This window comes from Gorilla gorilla, chromosome Y, assembly GCF_029281585.2.
Source record: "Gorilla gorilla gorilla isolate KB3781 chromosome Y, NHGRI_mGorGor1-v2.1_pri, whole genome shotgun sequence".
Lineage (NCBI taxonomy): Eukaryota > Metazoa > Chordata > Mammalia > Primates > Hominidae > Gorilla > Gorilla gorilla.
The window spans coordinates 42,302,635-42,319,039 of NC_073248.2; the positions used below are offsets into that span (position 1 = coordinate 42,302,635).

Sequence of the window (16,405 nt, forward strand, 5' to 3'; positions counted from 1 at the left end):
GCATATTATTTCAATAACTCTAAAATACGTGTTCACGAAGACAATACAACAAGGGTTAAAAATACATAAACAAACAAATGAGGCTGGGCATCGTGGCTTGCACCTGTAAGCCCAGCATTTTAAGAGGCTAAGGCGGGCAGATCGCTTGAGGTCAGGAGTTTGAGACCAGCGTGGCAAATATGGTGAAACCTCATGTCAACTAAAGATACAAAAATCAGCTGGACATGGTGGCATGCACCTGTAATCACACCTCCTTGGGAAGGCTGAGGCAGGGGAATCGCTTGAAGCTGGGAGGCTAAAGTTGAGGTGAGCTGAGATCATGCCACTTCCCTCCTGCCTGGGTTACAGAGCCAGACTCTGTCTCAACACACACACACACACACACACACACACACACACACACACACACACACATCTCAAAAAATGGAAAAAAAAATCTGTACTAGAAAAAGAGCTCACAGGCAAACTCACATATCTAACAGGAAAAAAATGTCCTTTAAACAAAGATTGCACAAGAGGCAAATTAAAAAAAACAAATGTATCACCTTGCATATAAACTACAAATAATATACTGAAGAGAACCACAAGGGGAAAAAAATCAAAATTTGTAAGTATATACTCTAAAAGAAGCTGAAAGTCACTTAAAAATTTTCTGGATTCTATGTCTCTATATTGCAAAAATGATCATAAAATTTGCAGGAGCAGAACAATCAAAATCTATCTTAAAACTCAGTAAGCACTTCAAGTCTCACATGAGAATTGTAACAGAAAATGGATGTGTCTGCAGTATTTCCATACAAATCTGAACAAACACTATTTCTTCATACTCTTTGTTTCACTATTCTAAGAAAATAACCTCCATATTAATATTAGGTGATGCGACAAAGCAGGTCTTCATCATGATAAGCAACACTGGGTGTCCACACCAGTACCCAAGTGGGTCTTAATTCCCAGCCAGGTTCCCTCCCTGGGCACATACCAGAGGAGTCAGCCATTTTGCAGTCTCTTCACATTTCCTCCTCTGAGCCCGATGTGGTCCTCCAGATTCTCTGTGTAGTGGCCTCTCTTGTCTGGGTAGCAGGGAAGTGTGAGTGAAGATGGCAGAAAGGAGAAATCACGTCAGGGGAGCCTGGGTTCATCGTAACCGAAAATGATGGGCCTGGGAGAGCCATTCTGGGAGGACGCAGACCTAGACAGGCCTTGGGGGGACATCTGCATGGAGGGTGAGAGGGCCCTGGTTGAGCCCAAACTGAGCCCCAAGTGTTAGCCAGCCTCAGGGTGGGGAAGGGAGCCAGCAACAGATGATGAGCAAGTTATCCCTTGAGACTTGCTTCTCACCCACTGACCTTAGACACTTATGCCTCTTAGGTGACTTAAGGTGCCCTAATCCTGAAACGTGAGTGTTACAGTTCCCTGAAGGCCCTTTCTCCTTCAGTCCATGGATGGCCTGGGATTGCTCACTGCAGTCTCTTCCCTGAAGCTTGGGTTCTCCACGTGGGGCACAACTCCAAGAATCAAAGACCCCTCAGTCCAAAGCCTGAGACTGCTAACCTGACCTCCTCTCTGTTCCCTCTCTAATGGCCTCCCTCCCTCGGGAAGTACTGAAGGGGATTGAGCCACAGGCCCTGGCTGATGATCTGGGGGACTGAAGAAGCGGGTACAGGACAGGTCAGGTCATGGCTCAAAGCCAGTTCCCCAGAGGCCAAGGAATGACCAGCAAGGTTTTTCCCATGATGCCCCACCGTGGCACCCATCTCAGCAATCCTGCCGGGACCTGGGTAGCCAGGGGCAACCAACCAGCTGAAGAAGGTCAGATGTAGGTGTACTGCCTGCAGCTGGAGGCTTGACCTTCATGATCCCACAACCACTGGACTGCAGTGGAATGAGACACCCTGTTTCTTGGAGGAATAGGAATCAGGAAGGTTCATGCCAGACATACCCTCCCACACACAACCTCCCCTACCTTGCTGGGAGGCACTCCTTACCGAGGATGCCAATGCAGTACTCCTGAATGATCACTTCATTGTGGAAGTAAAGGCTGTGACAAAAGGAAACCTTCATCCTGATGCCAGTACCTGGGGTGGCTGTGTTCCTCCATCTACCTGGTCAAGAAGGAGAAACGGGATGGACTCAAAGGACCATTTCATGTAGCTGGACTGAAGTGGCCTGCTAGCTGGAGTGAAGCATGTGTTTCCCCTTCTCAGCTGTCCTGCTTACACACCCCTGGGCCCCAGGGGGACCTCAGCCTCACCCAGGCACTGGACCACTCCCACAGATTCAGGCTCAGCAGCCTAACCTGCAAATCCATCATGTAGCTCAGCAGGACTTCATCATTTGTGACCCTGGTCCATATCTGGGCCCAAGTCTTGAGCACCGTGTGTTTCTGGGGTAAGCCTGCTGGACACAGGCACAGGGAGTAGGGGTAGTTCCATGGCTGGCATGGGCATACAGACTCCCCTTCCTCCAGGGACTTTCCCAGGAAAATGTGCCCTTTGACTTTCTGCAGTGCATAAAGGGTCCATTGTGCTCCTATTCTCTCTTGTGAGTGCTGTGCTTTGCTTCCTGTCCCTACTCTACGTGCTCTCAGGGCAACCGCGAGCAAGCTGCCCTCCTATCTGCAGAAGTCTGGCCTCTGCTCCCTTCATTGTTCCTCATCCCCTGACTCCTGGATGACCTCCAGTGCCTACCAGCGGGCTCCCCCCAACCCTGCTCCTGGGACCTAGGCGCCCACCCCCTGCTGCCAGCCATCCCAAATTGGCAGCTGCAAAGACATGGCTCTGGCCCGGAAACTGGGGATGCCCTGTGGCTTGAGGCATTTACAGAGCCCAGCTGCAAATGATGGACCTCCAGCGAGTCCATTGCGGGCCGGGGCATACTGGGGCCAGGGCCCGGCTCTGCCCAGTGGTCCTCCTGCTGCTGCTCCACGTCGGCCTCCTCCTTGGCCACCACTTCCACTTCTGCTGTGATGTCATCTCCCAGAAGCACACCTCTTCCCCCCCAGGCCGCCCTCTCCTGCAGAGCCTCCAGACTTAACACGGTGCCCTCCTAGGGCTCCCACAGACCAAGGTCTGAGCCGTCCACCTCACGCCCCTGGCACCCCTAGACTCTGGGGGCCGCTCCCCGAGAGGCCCGGGGGCCTCGCCTAGCTGAGAATCACGGTCTCACAGCCTACGTGGACCCAGGGTTCCTGGGGAGTCCCGCAGGGCCCACAGTCCGCCGCAGTCACCATGAGGTCCAGATTCCCTGCATGGTTAGCTGCATACAGGAGCCATAGGCAGAGGCCCTGGACTTCCGGAGCCCCGCTGGCAGGCACCGTGGCCGGTGGGTGCTGCGCTCACAGCAGCCTCTGCGCCACCAAGGCAGTGAACACAGGTCATTGGATGGGCGACCACGGCAGCTTGTCTCTGGTGTGCCCAGGGCATAGGACAAGAGATCCTTTGGAATACCCCTGGGAGTGCAACATCCTAGGGAGGATGCATGGAACTTGGAGTCTGTATTTCCCTAGATCTGAAAGAGTCCTTGTGGGGTTTTGAATTCCGGTGCTGACGAATTCCACCCCAGGAAGGTGCCAGATGACTTTCCTCCCAGATGCCCCCTCGGCCCCACTCCCCGAAAACCACCGCCGCTGCCCTTGCCCCAGCAGGCAGGACTAGACCCTCTCTCTTCCCTCTGGATCTCCAATATTCAGTACCATCAGCCTGGCCTGCCTAATGAAGTGAGATGTTTCATGTGTTCCCTGTAAGTCAATGGCTTGCGGCACTCAGGATGCCAGTTAGGGTGTAGGCCTTCCATGTCACAATTCCAAAGGGCTCACAGTCCGCGTGTGCCTGAACCCACCACCACCTTGCACAAGAATCTTCTCAGAGGAGGATTATCGTGGGAGGATGGAGCTGCGGGCCACCCAGGGGAGGGGCTCCTCAGGAGACGCCTACGGCTCTTGCAATAATTGGCAGATGCCCACCGCCTTCGCAATGATTGGCTGGAGGTAGGCGTGATTTCCGGGCATGGCTTCCCACTCAGGCCAGCTGCAGGAGTCTTTCCTGCAGTTGGCCCTGTGGTGTCCCGAAGCCGGATGCATACCACCTGAGTGACGGGAGACCCTGAGGCTGTTTGTCCTACTGAAAAGCACCTGTATTTTCTGTTTCTCTGGACAGGTTGGTCTCTCGGCAAGGATAGAAAGCAAAGGTTTGGGATTTTGTCTATAAAAGCGACTGGGCTTTCTATATGTGGGCTTGAATTACGGGAGGAGACAGTGGGGAGAGAACTCCTTAGTGCTCTAAAGAAACTCATTTTTGTTAAACTCTTTGATTTTTCTTGAAGATTCTACCTTTAACTGTCGGACATATCTGACATGTGGGCAAGTTCTGGGAGATGGTGCTAAGGTGCCATTGTTTTCATGCGCACTTTTTATTAAAGCAGTTTTTCTCTGTGAATGTCGTCATAATTCAAAATACAGGCAATATACTTAACCACTGCGATTAAAAACCCGTACTTTACTCAGCACATGTCACATATGTGATTTCCTTGGCGGGAATTATCAAATTTTGACGTATTTTAGTGTATGTAGAAGTCTGGGGCCATAAATAACCTCGGTTTAAATTTGCCTCTGTAAAGCCTGTAATTGTCTCCTTCCTTGTATGACAGTATTTGAAACATGTTTCATGTATCTGTGGCACCTAAGTAATTTAAACAGAATAAGTGGGTGTAATGGAGTGGAGTTGGATAGACTTAAACGAAAACAAAATAAATCTGCTTGTTATTCTCCTATCTTGACACACTGATTTACTCTTGTAATCCTAGCATTTTGGGAAGTGCAGGTAGGAGGATGGCTTGAGGTCGGGAGTTGGAGACCAGCCTGAATAACATAATGGGCTCCTTTACTCTATTGCCATTTGCGCACCAGGGACCGGTTAGTGGAAGACAATTTTTCCTCAGACAAGTGTTGCCCAGCGGAAGAAGGCAGTGAGATGGACACGTTTAGGGGTACGGGCTGGCGGCAGGGCCCCGAGGGGCACGTGGTGGGGCGGGGCTTCTGGTGGGAGAGGTGTGAGAGGGGGCAGGTGGGGCAGTGGGGCTGTCACCGGGACAGGGTGGGGCAGGAGGGGTGGGGGGCGGCTAGGGAGGTTTCCGGGTGAAACTGGGCCACCTCAGGTCATCCTCAGGCGTTACATTCTCCACAAACAGGTATTACAGGTTATCCTCAGGCATTACATTCAGGCCACAGACAGGTATAACGTGAAGGCCAGTGTTTGGGGATCCTTGATCTATTATATATTTCAAATCACTAAAAGATGGTAAAATACTTAAAATGATCTCCCCCTAGAACATTTTAATTAGCTTGATTTAATCTTTCATACAAATATCACGCTGGGTGTGGTGGTTCACACTTGAAATCCCATCACTTTGGTAGTCCCAGGCCAGTGGATTGCTTGAGCCCAGGAGTTGGAGACCAGTTTGGGCAATATAAGGAAAACCATGTCTATTTAAAAACAAACAAACAAACAAACAAAAAAACACACACACACACACAAATTGCCCAGCCAGCTACTTGGGAAGCTGAAACGTGGGAGGATCAGTTGAGTCTGGGTGGAGGAGGCTGTAGTGAGCAGTGCACTTTAGCAACAGGAGATATACATCTCAAGAAAAAAAAATACACAAAACATCACACCATACCTCATAAATATATAGTTTTCAAATAAAATTATTTAACTGGGAACATCCTTCATATTGCAACTTAGGAAAATTACAGTAGCTTTTCTTATCTAATTTTTAGAAATTAGATTTTGTCACCTACATAATAAAATGCAGCATTTGTCCATGAAGTCAGTGCCCCTTTTGCTCTGTATGTTATGAATTTTACATATTTAAAGTAAGAAATACTAAAAAGATGTTAGCCTCTGGAAGGGACTTTTCCTTGAATTTTCAACACAGTATGTAATAAAATTTTATCTTTTTAGTTTGTTTATTTTTATCTAATATAGTTTTTTTTTTTAACCATTGACAGCACAATGGTAGAAGCAGATTGTCATGGCAAGCTTTTCATTGGTGGCCTCAATAGAGAAGCCAATGAAAAGATGCTTAAAGAAGTATTTGCAAAACATGGTCCCCTTTTAGAAGGTAACTCTTAAAGCCATGTGTTTTGTGTGTGTGCGTGTCTCTGTTTGTGTGTATTTTCGTATGTATATTTCAATATGTTATTTAAAATATGTAGGTTATATATGTATTTTAAAATATGTATTTTTCAAAGTTCATTGTACACATACATTAAAAGGCCTTGTCATTTGTAAACTCTTATTTTGAAGTATCTATCTGATATTTGGAAAATTCTCATAGCAGCAGGTGAAGGGTAAGAATCACTTACTACTTAGAAAGGAAAATGAGGAAAAGTAAATGTGTTATGGAGTTAGGGAACAAACTGGAATAAAATAGGCTGACTATAGGGGTGACTTAGTATTAAGAATCATAGTAGTGATGTGAAATGCAGTTATTTTTTGGTTTGATGTAACTTTCAGATGGTTAGTACCTTGGTGAGTCCATTCTATAAATGTAAAATGTTTTTATGTATTTTAATTCTTTTGATAAAAGGTCGAACCAGTAAGTCCAGAGATTTTGCAGTCATTATTTTTGAGAATGCTGCAGATGCTAAGAATGCTGCCAGAGATATGAATGGAAAGGTAAGAGTCCCTTATTAATAATACTCTAACCCTGGTTTTCAGTTAACAGTATTTCTAGGTCTTTTTAGTATTACTAAAGTGTTGAAGATAGTAGAGTGCCATATGGACTGAAATGCTTTAGCCATCGTCTTCTTTGTGCCATATACCTGAAAGTGTAGTTGGAAGGGTGCTGCAATTAACATTACATAAATTAATATATGGTAACTTTTTTTCTATTTTTGTATTTCAATATGGGTGTAAATAGATTTTCAAAGGTTTCCAAGAGCATTAAAACCTAGAAGGAACCCTCCTCTAAATGAAAGGACTAAGTCAACATTTTTAAAATGCTATCAATGGAATTACTTCCAATTCTTGGAAATACTTCTATAGCATATACAAACTGTGGATAGACATCTAGACAGACTCACAGGAAGGAAAGATTCTCTCCCATTTTCTGGAAATATATTCTTGAGAAAGTACATTTAAATAAGACCTTTACATTTAAGGATGTGTTAAGTACTTGAAAATAGAAAACAATATCAGAACATTGAAGTTGGACAACAGAAGAAGTAACTGGCATTTTTTGCCCCATCCTTGCTCTTTTCTCCTAAGGATGTTTTTTTCCTGTCACCAGAGTGATTTATGTAACATGAATACCTAATTGCTCATTTTCCCAATGTGTTTGAGAACGTGTTTTGATCAAACCAATGGTCTCTTGTCCAATTGAGTCTTAAATCTAGGGATTGTGTGTTTACTAAAGCTTTAAAATTTTATGTAATTCTATTAACTATGGAAGTCCTTTACGTTCTAGTCAAGATCATTCCATTCTGGGCCCTTTAGAGCTTTTCTGCTTTCTAACATTATCCAAATCTGTTTATTCTGCTTTATAACATTATCCAAATCTGTTTTTAGCTCCTGTCACTCTTTATGCTACCCCTAAAATGCTTTTTTGGACTTTTTGACAATTATTCTTTCCTATGTATGTCTCAGAAATAACAATTCATCCTTCAAAAACAACTTCAATTTTCTATTTTCTTCCTCGTTGCAAATCGTAGATATTTTATACTCACTGTACCATGTATTAATCTATTGATGGTTAAATTGTCTACAGTGTATATTTAAGGCTTCCTAGTTGCTTTTATTTTTGTTGCATCTAGTAGAGTTGCTGACACATAGCAGAAAGTACATTTTTATTCACTCTTATAAATTAGTATTTTAAGCTGTGGTAGAAACCCAGAGTAAATTTGTGGTAGTTGTGGAGATAATTTTTACTTACATATAGTAATCTATGATAATTTCCTTTTCCCCCCTAGTTTTCAAGCACAAGAGCAGGTAATTTGTATAGATTTTTTGCTTGTTTGGTTTTTTTGTTTTTTAAGATGGAGTCTCACAGTGTTGCCAGGCTGGATTGCAGTGGGATGATCTCGGCTCACTGCTACCTCCCCCTCCCGGGTTCAAGCAATTCTCCGCCTCAGCCTCCCAAGTAGCAGGGACTACAGGCACATGCCACCACGCCCAGCTAATTTTTGCAGTTTTAGTAGAGACTGGGTTTCACCCAGTTGGCCAGGATGATCTCTATCTCTTCACCTCATGATCCACCCACCTTGGCCTCCCAAAGTGTTAGGATTACAGGCATGAGCCTCCGCGCCCAGCCAACGTTATTTCTGAGTTACTTCATCTCACATATTTTATTGTGTAAACATAAATATGAAGTTATATGCACATAAATGTTAAGACGGCCAACAAAGGAGGTTCTTAGGGTTATCAGGGGCAATTAACAGTTTAAGGAATTTTGACTGACTTTGAAACACTGGGAAGGAAGCAGCCATGCGCAAATCTGGGGAAAATATTTTGGTCCCAGAAATAACAACAGAAGTTTCAAGGTAGGAACAACTGGCGATGTGGCTGCAAGGGGTCTTGTAAGGGATTTAAGATCTTCCCCCAAATAACAAAAATAAATGTAATTTTAAAATAGAGTTATTTATTATCTGAACTGTTTTCAAAAATTACTTTGGCCTATAGAAAAGATTATACTGAAAAAATGTTATTGTGAAATTAATTAGCACATTTAAGCATTTCTGAGAAACAACATGAAGTACTATATTAAGAGTCATTTTTTAGGGGCACGTCTAAGGCAAAATAAGAAATGAATAAGGCAAGAAACCTTAATGAGATCAAACAAGGATCACATTTACAGAAACGTTTCTAGAGTAAATATAGAATTATAAATCATATGGGGACATTTTATGTAAGTGTTAGCAGATCAAACAAGAAACAACTCATAATGACTAATGTGACTAATCATTTGGAATAAGTAACCTCATTTTTTTAAATGACACAAGTTTCATTGGGACACTGAAACTTTTAAATCAGTGATGTGAATACAAAGATGAAGTGGATTATCTATTGTAAAAAAAAAAAAGACACGCCACATTCTTCCATAGAATGTGTGATGGGTTAATCTTTTTTGTTTGAGGTGTTTTTTTTTTAATAATTGAGGAGTTTTCAAGGAATTTGAATAATAGAATTTGTGTTTGATCCCTTAATGGAAGGCATGTGTTAGTAAGTGTCTCAAATTTAGTATTGTGAAAGACGTGTTCATTTTAGGAGAAAAAAAAATTTGCTTTGGGAGAAAATATCTAGAATTGAACTACAGTTGATGTAAAAATGTTTGTAAAATGTGCTTAGGTTTAATCTTGCCAATGTTATTGATAGTACTCTTAATACTTTTAGTCGTTGGATGGAAAAGAAATAAAAGTAGAATAAGCAAAGAAACCATCTTTTCAAAGTGGTGGTAGGCGGAGACCACCAGCTTCTTCGAGAAATAGAAGTCCTTCAGGAAGTCTGAGATCTGCAAGATGAAGTAGTGGAGGAACAAGAGGGTGGCTTCCCTCACATGAAGGACACTTGGGTAATGTTTTAAAATATAAAGATGGAACCATAGGACTGAAAGAAAATAAGTTTGAAGATATCAAAATTTCCCAATTTTATTTATTTTGGGAAATTTACTTATTGGTAAGAAGTAATTTTCTTATTGATGAGAAAATTAACTTATTGATAAGAAGCAATATTATTTCTAAGTACTAAAGGTGTATCATAAGAATGATTGCACTAATATCTAAAATTTGTTTTAAAATTGTAATAACTTTGCATTGAAATGACACAGATTTCAAACTGAATTGAGTTTATGAATGCTGATTGCCTGTACTCAACAGGTTTTCTGAAGAACTCATTTATATTCATTATACTTCATAGAGTTTTCTACTTTGGGGCCCAGAACTTCATATCAGTTGTATTATCAAAATACAACGGAATATTTAAAACTTTCCAACAGGAAAAAAAGTAATTCAGCACTTAGGATTGATTTTCCAATATTTGTTTTTTTTTTGTGTATACATGTGCAAACATGTATGCAAATCTATTGCTTTGTAATTTTCATATGGAGAGTTTGTACATTGGCCTGCCATAAAGCATTTTCAATTTAAGAAACGTAGAACTTTAATTTCTAAAAAAAAGTCTGTGACTCTGGAAAGGACAAAACACCACTGCTTCACAGATATGTATGTATCTTTCTTGCTGGAAGGTGAGTCACTGAAAATGGTATTTATGAGTGATTTACACAGTAGAAATGAGGGGTCAATTTCTACATAAAAAAGAAAAACAAACCATGTATTTAAAAAATATATATATTGGATGGGGGTGGGCGCACTTGGGGAGTATGGGGCGGGTGGACCACGAGGTCAGGAGTTCCAGACCAGCCTGGCAAACATGGTGCAAACTGTCTGTCCTAAAAATACAAAAAATTAGCTTGGCATGGTGGCACATACCTCTAATCTTAGCTACTCAGGAGGCTGAGGCAGGAGAATCACTGGAACCTGGGAGGCAGAAGCTGCAGTGAGCTGACATAATGCCATTGTACTCCCACCTGGGCAATAGGGCAAGAGTCCATCTCAATCAATCGATCAATCAATCAACCTATTGGTTAACTTATATTATCTATTAACCAACCTTCAAAAATCTATCTTTAATTTTGTGTTTTAATGACCAGATGTGTAATTAATTGGAGATGTGTTTTTAAAGTTGAAATTGCAGTGTTTGCTGCATTTTACGATGCATAGCTTCATGGTTATTTTGTCTCCATTGATCTTGAGGGTGAGATTCAATAATACTGTGCCATGTATGAGAATGTGTGTATTCTAACCTGTAACACCACCTGGTAATTGGCATATGTCTACAGATTTGTAGATATATAAAATATTTTTATATTATTTAATAAGCAATTCTTAAAGATTATTAAAATTTAGCATAGTCTAATCTGAAAATTAGTGTTTCACAAGGGAATTGTAAGAATTCTATACTATGTTAACAAATTTTAGAGATAATATATTTTCCTGATGTGTCACCTTTTGATATTGTAAATATTTGAGTTTCTTTGAATGGAATTTAGTTTATCTTTTTGATATGCTTTGAAAATTTTTCCTCATAATAGAATGATATAAACAGTCATTTATCATTTTTTAATATTTTTTCTTTATGTATATTATACTTAGATATTTTACTGATAGATTTCTGCTCCCTGTTCACTGCCCATTTTTCCCACATCTCTCTCTCCCACCAATATATTATAATTCTTGAGTTTCCTTCTAGATTTTCTAAACAGACTTTTATTGCTTGAATTGTACTAATTTCATATAGAAATGTTAATTTTATTAGTTTAGACAAATGTGAATTTGTAACATTATAATATGTAGAAAAACAACAAAACTTAGCCATTCAAGAAACAGTGATGCTAGTTAACTAAAATGATTTTGTTTGAAATACAGATGATGGTGGATACGCTCTTGATCTCAACACGAGTTCTTCTAGGGGAGCTATTCCAATTAAAAGAGGTCCATCTTCACGAAGTGAATGTCCTCCTCCTAAAACATCTGCTCCTTCTTCTGTGGCAAGAAGCAATAGTTGGATGGGAGGCCAAGGTAAATGCTACCTGATAAAAGACCATATTTTTTGTATAACTAAAAATGAGCTATTTTAACTTGATTCTTAAATTTAAGTTCATTGAACAAAAGAGAAGTGACACATCATTGGGCATAATTACTGATCGATAGCTTTTATTATACTTTCTATCTCACTAGGTACACTCAGATTTATGTTGAAGAAATACTCGAGCTTCTCACTGCAGTTCAAAGAAGTGATTAGAGTGAGGCCAACATTCCTCTTAATCCTGTGTTTGCTAGATAATTCCCCTTAATTTTTCTAAAAGTCCCTAGCAGTATTCTTTGATGATAGCCTTCTTCTTTTAATGAATTCTTTCATTTCCTAGGTCCCCTGGTAGTGGTCCCCTGGCGGGCCAAGTGAAAAATTGCTTGTTCAGTTTCTTTATTGGGTTGGAGTCTTGCTCTTACAAGGTCAGAGTGCATTGGTGAAATGATGGCTTACTACAGCCTCAAATTCCTGGGCTCAAACAATTCTCCTGTTTCAGCCTCCTGAGTTGCTGCAACTACAGGCATGCACCACCACACCTAGCTAAATTTTTTTCCTGTATTTTTGTAGACAGAGGATGTCACTACATTGTCAAAACTGACATTAAAGCCAGGGGCTCAAGCAGTCCAGCTGTCTCAGCCTTCCACACTGGCTCGCACTGTGAGCCGCTGAGCCTGACCATCCAGCTTCTGAGACCTCAATAATGTTTATGTGCAAGGCATTCTTACTGCTTCTATGAAGATTCAAAAGAACTACAAGAGCATTTAGCAGAAAAGGAGTCACTGGGCTTACCTATTATTTAAAAATAAAATCAAGTCTTGAAAGGTAGACATGAAGGAGTCCAATATTCTTAAATTGAGTGGATATCACAGAAGTGCAGAGGTGTGAAATATAAGGTCATGTAAATCAATAATTAAGATTATACCGGGATGTTTAAACATTAACACAAGATCCTTAGCGTAAGACTGGAAATTATTTGAGGAGAGAATTTAGACCTAAGCAACCTGAGGTGAGCAGTAGGATTGAATAGAAGTAATATTTTTGAGAAGGAGAATTGTTAAGATTGCAGACAGAACAGAAGAAAGGAAGACAGTAAATAAAAGTTCTTAGCAAAGAAGTTTAGGCAGAACAAATTAAAATTCTTACTTAGTCCTCCACCCTAATATGGAGGAAATTGAAAACTGCTGTTTTCAATTTTACATTTCATGTGTAGAGTATCGGTGAAATTAGATATGTGTTGACTTCAGCATACATAAGCCAACACATTTCCATTGGAAAATTAGCCAGTGAACATATCATAGGTGAAAGACTGACCTCTAAGGAATAGCACGTAAAGAGTATATTAAAGGAGAACATTTTCTATTTTTAAATAGCAACAATGTTGTAATGACCCCTTTAACAGGATTGCTTATTGCAGTAAAAGTAAATCTTGGCCATCATTAGAAAGTTTTCACTAGTACATTTCAATTTGTCAACATTTAAGGTAGAGCCAACCACTTAGAGATAAAGAAGACCTTTTATGTAAAAATTTAGCATCCAGTCATTCAAAGGTAGCATCATTTGTGTGTGTGAGGTGGATTGAACAACATAGGAAAATTTACCTTCTTCAGCTGAGAAGGGACAATGTATGTAAACTTAAAAATCTGTGAAGAGTTTTGTGGTTTTACATGTCTTCACTGTATCATTGGTAGTCATCAGTAATTCATATGAAAAGAAAAATAATAACTAACTAGTTATTTACCATTACAAATGAACTTTTACCTAAGAATTAATGTCTGTCTTCAGCTTTGTTAGAAGAACTGGCCTTGCAGTAGCCATGGGATTATCCAAAGCCATAAGAAATATTCACAGTGTCATGACTTTCTAGTAATTTAGGGAATGAAAAATGGAGTCATAGAAGAAATAATTTTTTGTTTGAGAGAAGAGAAAATAGTATTTCGGATTTGCTGTTCTTTCCATGTTTCATCATTTTAATATTAAAGGTCCCATATCACATGGAAGAGAGAATTATGGAGGTCCTCCATGCAGAGAGCCAATCTCTTCCTGGAGAAATGACCGTATGTCACCAAGAGATGATGGTTATTCAATTAAGGAAAGGTAAAGAAAAAAATTTTTAGAAGTTGATTTTTTTTGTTATGGTGATGAAATTCACATAATAAAATTAAATATTATAAGGTAAACAGTTAGGTGGCATTAAATACATTCTGTGTTGTGCAGCAGCTACCTCCATCGAGTTCCAAAACATTTTTATGACTACAAACTAAAACTCCAGCTACCAGTTAAGCAGTCCCTTTCATTTTCTTCCTTCCCTCAGCTACTAGCAAACATCAGTCTTTGCTCTGCCTCTGAACTTACATGTTGTGGGCATTTAATGTTAATAGGCTCAAACACTACATGACTTTTTGTATCTGTCTCCTTTCCTTTTGTATCATGTCCCGAAGTTTCATTTACATCATAGCACTTAAATCCTTCCACAAGCGGTTAACCCGTTATTTTATTTGGGTTGTTTCTACCACAGTATTTCTATGCTCCAGTATTTGTTTGAGTACACTTATTCAATTCTGGGTGTATATATAAGTGGAATTGCTTGGTTCTGTAATAATTATGTTTGTTTTCTTGAGGAAACGGCACATGTCTCCATAGTAGCTGCATCATTTTCCCTTCCAACTAGCATTGTATCAAGGTTCCAATTTATCTTCACCCTCTCAAACACTTGCTATTTCCTGCTTTTTATTGCCATTCTAGTGTGTGTGGGAAGTATGGTATCTTACTTTGGATTTGAAATGCTTTTTCTGAATCACCGATTATGAGTATCTGTTCCATGTGCTTTTTGGGCATTTGTCTGTTTTATTTGGAGAAATATCTATTTAGATGTTTGGCCTTTTAATTTTGTTTAAGTTGTAAGTTAGTTATGTTTTGGATACTAGAAGTTGAAATTTTAATATTTGTTGTTTAAACTTATGCCCACAGAAATCATCCACTTTCCCGAGAATCTAGGGATTATGCTCCACCGTCTAGAGACTATGCATACCATGATTATGGTCATTCTAGTCGGGATGAACATTTCTCTAGAGGATATAGGTATTATAACATTTCCTGGATTTGTCAAATAGAATTTTTAAATGGTTCATTCTGACATTAAGAATTTTTTTTTCAATTTAGTGATTGTGATGGCTGTGGTGAGGTGATGTTAGAGATCGTTCTGAACGTCCAAGTGGAAGTTCTTATAGAGATGCATTTCAGAGATATGGTAAGGGTCTGGGATGGATTTGTAAATTATAGAATTGTATTTAATAGACCAGATCGTTATTTTAATGAAATTCTAAGGAAAATTACGAAGGACAAATATAACATGTCTAAATATTGAGTATTCTTAACAGAAGAAAGCATAGGGAATGATATGAAGGTGAGAACTTCAGTTCACGTTCAGAAAATGTGACTCAACTTTTACTTTAGAATTAAATTTGTTAAGCTTCAAAATACTTCTCTTACACTTCTTACTAATAAAACCTTCTGATTATTGCAGGCATAATTAATATCCTGTCTGCAAAGACAGAGGAAAGTAGACATTTCCAAATAGTACTTTAACTTAATCATGCTTTAGTGATAGCAGTAATAATGTTTAAATATAGTCCGACATATTATTTTATCAACCCTGCAGGGACCTCTCATGGTGCACCATCTGCACGAGTGCCTCTGTTGTCTTATGGTGGAAGCAGCCACCATGATTATAACAATAAATGAGATAGATATGGCATAAGTCGGGAGAGTTACTCAAGGAGCTGTGGTGATTTTTATTCCCGTGATTGTGGGCACGTTGACAGAAAAGACCAAAGCAATCTACCTTCTCTGGATAGGGTACACCCTGCTCCTTGTGAAGCATGTGGTAGCTCAAGATATTTGTCATCTACAGGAGATGGTGGGGAAGGTCGATCTGACAAAAGAGCCTGAAGCAGATATTAAAGCAAGTATTCAAACAATAGTTATTGCATACTAAACCTTGTTTGCAAATTGAAAATTGACCTGTTATTTCTGCATTGTTACCTGCGTCTTACTAAAAGAAACATGTTTGTTTTGTGGAGAGAGGTAGATACTAACTTCCTCCATGAATTTTTTGAGGTATTCAAAGGAATTTTATTTCCAATAAATAAAGGGAATTTTATTTCCAAGTAATTTCATACTTACTAATGCTATTTGAAAACTATCTGTTTAGATGTAATATCTACATTAAAATTTTCAGAATAAAATTTTACATGTAATGCAAAATGCCTAATGTTTTTGCTCAGCTGCACATGCTTAAAAGCAAATTCAATAAGAGAGTAAATTGCATTGTTTGTTGAACATTTTCCTTTATTTCTTTGAACATAAATAGATACAAAATTAGGCATATGTTATGTCTCCCTTGCAAGCTGCACAAGTTTTCTAAATAGGCTGTTTCTCTTTAAAAACTTATAAGCTTACAATGTTTGAGTAGTCTTCAGAAAGACTACAAGACTGTCTGCCTCACCATATGTTTATCGTTTAGAGGAACAGTACAGGTCAAAGGAAATAATTAGATGTGGTTGATACTAAAATTTAAGACATCCAGAACATTCTACTTGAAGCATTCTGTGACTGAAGAGGGATAATGCTAATGAAAACTTTTTTTTACCTAAATGAAAAGTGAACCAGCTAAGTTTCTCAAGTGCATAGCATAATGAAATTAAAATTTCCTAGTTTAAATGGTGGAAAGTAAGTGTTTGGTCTTGGGAGGTAGTCATGTTATTTTT

The 16,405-nt window shown here is 39.7% G+C and overlaps 1 pseudogene; it reads left to right on the top strand.

Moving 5' to 3' along the window:
* Positions 1 to 6,008: 6,008 nt before the first annotated feature.
* Positions 6,009 to 15,396, top strand: LOC129530214 (RNA-binding motif protein, Y chromosome, family 1 member A1-like; annotated as a pseudogene).
* The last annotated feature ends 1,009 nt before the right edge of the window (positions 15,397 to 16,405 follow it).